Consider the following 6,501-nt stretch of genomic DNA (forward strand, 5'->3'; position numbering starts at 1 on the left):
GCATTACTGTAGTGAACAGAACTCTCACTGGATTCGACAAGTCAACCATCAGCGACCTTGGTCAGTTAATGTTTGGTGTGGTATAACTGGCGATAAACTGATGGGTCCATATTTTATTGGTGGTAATTTGAATGGCAACAAATATCGAAACCTACTTGAAAATGAACTGCCAGATCTACTTGAAGACCTGAGCATCGAACTTCGACAAAACATGTGGTTTGAACATGGTGGTTGTTCAGTGCATTATTCGTTAGTAGCGCGCGATGTACTAGATCGAGTTTACCATGGTCGCTGGATCGGCAGGGCAGGTCCTGTGAATTGGCCAGCTAGATTGCCTGACCTTACCTCGCCATATTTGTTCTTATGGGGATATCTAAAAGATATCATTTATCAGGAAACGCCTACCACTCGCGAAATATGATGCAAAGAATAAGAGATGCCTCCACTGCAATTACACCAGACATGTTATCAAGACGTATGCAGGGATTTACAGCACGAGTCAATAAATGCATCGATTTATATTGCCATTTGGCTGCAATTTCATTAAATAAAAAAATAATACATGCATTGAAGTTGGAGGTCATCACTTTGAACATTTGGTTTCATAAAACGGTGAGATGGAAGGGATTCATGGACAACAAGCAGACCGAAAGTGAGAGGCGAGGGGCCCAACTGGAAACAAGCACACTGAAATTCATTTACTTGCAAGTATTTGCAAATAATCAACAATAAAAAGAAACCAATCGTTCCTTTTATGGACCACCAAATCTTAAACGAGAATACGTTCATCTTTAGTTAGCGTGTGGGTTACTGTGTGGCTTCATGACCACGAAACAAAGAAAACTTATCTGAATCTGTGGGAAAATTAATATTTGGTTCAACATTTGTAAAACTCTAATTCCTCTCTCTTATAACCCAACCTATGGGGAAAGAGGAAGACTTTTAGTTTTAGCAAATCAAAATTTATGATGTAAATAAGTATTTTTTATTTATTCACAACCATTTTCCATGCAAAAATGAGAACATGGATTTTCTTGAATTACAGTGCCAACTACCAAGAATCAAAACAAATGTTTAAGACAAAATTTATAAATTTTTTGTGATGTAGAATCTGATTCTGCAATAAAAAATGGAGGTTCCCATTTGAAATTTTAAAGTTGCCTTCCGCCCCACCACCAGGGGGGTTGTGGTGGTGGGCTAAATTTAGCACCAGCCGAAATAATCAACTTTGGATTCTACACATTTTTTCGTGTGAAGCTTATTTTTCGAGTTATTGTGGTTTGTCAACTTAAAATTTATACTGTGTATATTCCATGTGTAAAGCACAGATGTTGTAGAGGTTTGTAATCAAAAATGTATAGGCAATAATTGGAATTATATCAATTATAGATAACTGTCGTCAATTTTATTGATTTCCTATCCCATTTTGATCTAAATTGATGTGATGCTGATCCCAACTTTCTCACGTGTTTTAAAGATGGAGATTTTCCAAACCATTTTTCATAAACTGTAAACTATGGTTTACTTTACATGGTCGTTGATTTGAGAAACGTGATGAGTAATTTACTGACTTGGCCCATAATTTGTGAGATATGACTGTACTCGGTTACATATTGTGTCCATATTCAACAATGGGCCTGTTTTCTGGCTCAATTCTGCCATTCTGCTATGGGTTATAGGGAGCTGTTTATGTATGTATTGTTGCATTTTTATTGAAATAGTCTTTAAATTTTTTATTTATGATTTCAGTCCCAGAACTCTGATTTTGTTTCCAGTTTGTCTTTCAATGAGCCTCTAGAATCCCAAAGCGAGAGGGAAAGTACCTTGTTTACTTTTAAGAAAGTACACAAAACTATATGAAGTGCAGTCCTCCTTGAAAACTATGTACAAATGTGCACCTTCAAGACATGCTTTTCTCATCCATCCACGCAAATCTGCATGAATAAATTCGCCAGGAGCTTTTGACTTTGATTCCAAATATGAATTAAACAATTTTACCTTCATTTTACCATACCGACAGGATTTACAAGGAAGATATTAATGTTTTCTCATTTTTAAACTAGGAATTAATTTCAAATAATCTGTATTCTTCACACCTTCAAAATCAACTTTCCAAATCTCTCGTGCCAGACCATTCTGTAATTCAAGAACACAGGGTTCATCTGTTGCACATCTGGACATCTAAATGACATTTGATAATGGTACATGTCCACCTTCATTCTAGCTGAAGTCACACCTAAATTGCAAAATTTCATTCTCTTGCTGTCAAAAATACATTTTATTTCCCTTTTTTGTCATTCCCAAAACCAAAAATATTTTTTTTATCTTTGGAATGTATAATGTGTTTCCAAAGTGCAAGGTTCCCATTTTACCTTAATGATAATACTTATATGAATCCAATGTCTTCTGTGTTAACATCCAAGTTGCCTCTAATTTGATGAAAGGAGTCAGCAGATTGAAATGGCTTAAAAAGAGTTAAACCAATGTACACTTGATGTTATGTGTTTTGGAGCAGTGCTATCAGCTAACCAAATATTTTCGAAATCTGGAGCAGAAGCATTCACTTGTTTTGCGCTCAAAGTTTGGTGCTCAGAACTATAATTCATATTGTTGAATTTTGCTGAATTTTTTCTGTACACATATTTCAGATATCTCCTTTTGTGATAGTAATAACATTAAACATATTTTCTACTGACACTGTTAGATGTTTTGTTATTCTTTGAATAGAACTTACTTGTATTCTCCACATTAATTGCTGCAAATACAGTTGATTTTTTCATCACACTCTTAAAGTTTATGTCTGTTTTTCAATAAACTTGAAGACAAATTATCGAACATTTATTGATCTTCAACACACAAATACAATGTAGTCAGAAAAGTTCAAAATTTAAATGCCAAATTAGCACAAGTTTTAGCCATTTTTTCAATATCTGTAACAGGTGTACATGTATCAGATAATACTTATAACAAAGACTCAACTTGACTGAGGAGTTCTGTGATTGTGCCTGTTGATGATGTACTATAATCAAAAACCTTTTGCTTCAGTGCTATTTTATCAAATACAGATCATCGTTTGTGAACAGCATTTAGTCTGGCTCATATTTCACCTGCACACATGTTGTCATGTTATCATACGAGCACATTGTAGCTGATCAAATTTCATTGAAGAAGGTATAATGAGCATTGCTTTCACATTTATGTTGTCCCATGCAGTTTGATTGTCACCAATTTCATTTGGTTTGCCCCTCCAACCTTCCTACCTCCACCCATTTGCATGATATCAAGAATTTTTTCAGCATGAATTTGCAACTGATATTTCTACAACTGGAAATTCTTACTGTCAAATTTGTCCATATTCATGTAAACTTGACCATAAATCTGCCTTATTTTGCATTTAAGGGCTCAATTACATTTGAAACAATATCATTATAAAGTATACTATGTTTCAGTAATCCTTATCTTCCAGGAGGTCCAGATAATTTTGAACTAGCAAGTTCTCTTGTAGCACTAGTACATATTTGACCAGATTGATGCTTCTTATTCAGTTACACTATGTTATGATCAGTTAAGTGCTGTTATTGCTTAATTTCTTTTAATTATAATTCTAATAGTTTTAACATTTTTTAATAAAATGCCATTCTGAGGTTATCAATCTTATCCTATTTATCAAATCTTCTTTTGGATTTTAGTAGTTGTCATATGTTTATTAACATAATTCGAGAAGGATCAATTGAAGAACCTTATGTTATAACAGGAGAAATTCTAACAAACTTTTTTTATGTACCTATTTCCTAATTAATGTTCATGTTGCAAATGCATGAGATAAATTAATTAAGGAGAAATATTAAAATTAGCCAAATATCTTAGGAGAAGCATACATTTGGAAAACATTAAACTAGTTTAACATTCCAAACATCATTTCAAACTTAAGAAAAGAACACCCAAGAAACTTCATTAACAACACCTTTAAAGCAACGAAGCAGATAAATAATTAAAGATAGAGATAAAAATGTCTTACATGCTATATACAGCAACCCAATAGAAGTGAACTTAGGTGAAGTTCCTTTAACTGGCATAAAACCAAAAGAGAAAACAGGAAGCTTCATTAAAAGGCATGAAAGAATAATCACCACCTAAAAAATTGAAGCTTAAAGTAAAACACTTATAAAAATAGTTCAGATATACTCTGCCAAAATATTAAAGTAAAACCACCTGCACCATATTAAATATTATAGCCATAGTCTAATTCAGTTTCTCGTTCATTTCAACAAAATCAAAAGGCATGTGATTAGATCCGGCTAAACATGAATCAAAGCATACTAAAGCTAAGGGGAATGAATAGCAATAGATCAACAATATAATTAATAATTTGGAAAATCAAATATGTTAAAACCACCTACTAAAATTATTAAATACACTAAAGCCACAGATAATCTAATTTAGTATGAAACAGTTCAAGCAACAGAAAGTAAAGAACCTAATGAACAACAATTTAAATTTGATGAAAACCACCATTATCACAGTATAACCACTTATTCTAATACAAAATAGAAAAGTAAGAAAACCTAAGAAAAACACATAAGTTGAAGAAAGACAAATTTCCCAAGCAGCTAAAGAAATTTTCAAATTCAAAACAGTGGGAAATTAATAAGGCAAACAATTTGTTATGGTAGGAATAGTTCCCCCCCTCACAAACGAATTAACTTCATCACTATAACGTTTTGTAATACCATCAAACTCTACCTTATTAGGACCTTTTCAAATGTGAATGTAACCTAAGACCTTTCACTCTAACAGTTTTAAAAAAGTTTCACTAGTTAAAACAAAGCCATTGGCCTTGCCACAGTGGTAACACCAGTTCCCATCAGATCACTGAAGTTAAGTGCTGTTGGGCTGGGCTAGCACTTGAATGGGTGACCATCTGGTCTGTCGAGCGCTGCTGGCAAGTGGGGTGCAATCAGCCCTTGTGAGGCAAACTGAGGAGCTACTTGAATGAAAAGTAGCGGCTCCAGTCTCGTAAACTGACATACAGCTGGGAGAGCAATGTGCTGACCACATGCCCCGCTATATCAGCATCCAGTGACTCCTGTGGGCTGAGGATGACACGATGGCCAGTCGGTACCATTGGACCTTCCAAGGCCTGTTCAGACACGATGGCCAGTCGGTACCATTGGGCCTTCCAAGGCCTGTTCAGACACAGTTTAGTTTTTTCAATTTTTAGTTACAACAAAAATATCTGCAAGAAGAAACTTCAAAATAAACGTAAATAAATAATCTACATAAAAAATTATCTATTTAATACATTAATGTGTAAAGGTAATATTTAATCAGCTTTAATGAAAAATATAAAAAGTATTTTACCCACCTTGACCTTTTATAGTAATGTGATAGGAGCAAACCTGACTCACACCAGTCTGAAGTCAGATGATGTAAGAATTTAAGCATCCAACAGACCTAAGTATTGGGCTCCAGCACCAAGAATTTTTCTTAATCCAACACTGGAATCTTCTTAGTCAATATGAAATGTTGAAAACAATCACACTGTTATCACTAAGGTAATTTAATCTGATGATGATAAATTATGGTTTACAATAAACATAAATTACTGATTATTAATTAAGAGTTTAGTTATTCATCCCCAAAAAATAAATTTCAATTAATATAAAAATACTATAAAAAAGCTACATAAAAAGAAAATGTCAAACTACATAGGCTCTTCCAGCCATAAACAAAAATTTGGGCCTGTTGATTCAAAGTAAAACTCTAAAATTTTTCAAGGGGCAGCTGATTTCTCAACAAGTAATTCATTACAGCCCCTAATTAATAGAGTACTGATTATGCTACCAAAACATCTTCAAAATGCCATGGCATCTTAGAACTTTATCATTTGGATCTCAAAGTATCGTAAAGAGGGCATGTTTCACATAAACAGGCAGAAAAGTAATTTTCGTAATCCATTACAATGAATTAACAATAACTACCATTAAAATAAAACGAAACACTAATTATTGTCCTGCAAATTTTCTGGTAGTAATTGGACATTAAAAATAGGCAATCCGCCAACACTGTAATCACATGCACATTGACTACCTCTGTCAGCATATAGGAGTAAATTTGTGCATTTGGTGCACTGGATAACACTTTGGGTTAGCATACAGGACGTCAAGGGTTTGATTCTGGCTCAAGGTGTATTTGTTTTTATTTGCCAATTTCAGTCATCCATATAACACTGTTGTGTGTAACATTTATTATGCCGCATGTGTCTGATACTTACATAGCAATGTGTCTTGTATTGGTGAAGCCCGCATCTCGTGGTCGTGCGGTAGTGTTCTCGCTTCCCACGCCCGGGTTCCCAGGTTCGATTCCCGGCGGGGTCAGGGATTTTCTCTGCCTCGTGATGGCTGGGTGTTGTGTGCTGTCCTTAGGTTAGTTAGGTTTAAGTAGTTCTAAGTTCTAGGGGACTTATGACCACAGCAGTTGAGTCCCATAGTGCTCAGAGCC

At 34.5% G+C, this 6,501-nt stretch overlaps 1 pseudogene; it reads left to right on the forward strand.

The window, feature by feature from the left end:
• The first annotated feature begins 4,827 nt into the window (after positions 1-4,827).
• On the forward strand, positions 4,828-4,945 carry LOC126203073 (5S ribosomal RNA; annotated as a pseudogene).
• Positions 4,946-6,501: the final 1,556 nt, after the last annotated feature.

The sequence above is a fragment of the Schistocerca nitens genome, chromosome 1 (genome assembly GCF_023898315.1).
Source record: "Schistocerca nitens isolate TAMUIC-IGC-003100 chromosome 1, iqSchNite1.1, whole genome shotgun sequence".
NCBI lineage: Eukaryota > Metazoa > Arthropoda > Insecta > Orthoptera > Acrididae > Schistocerca > Schistocerca nitens.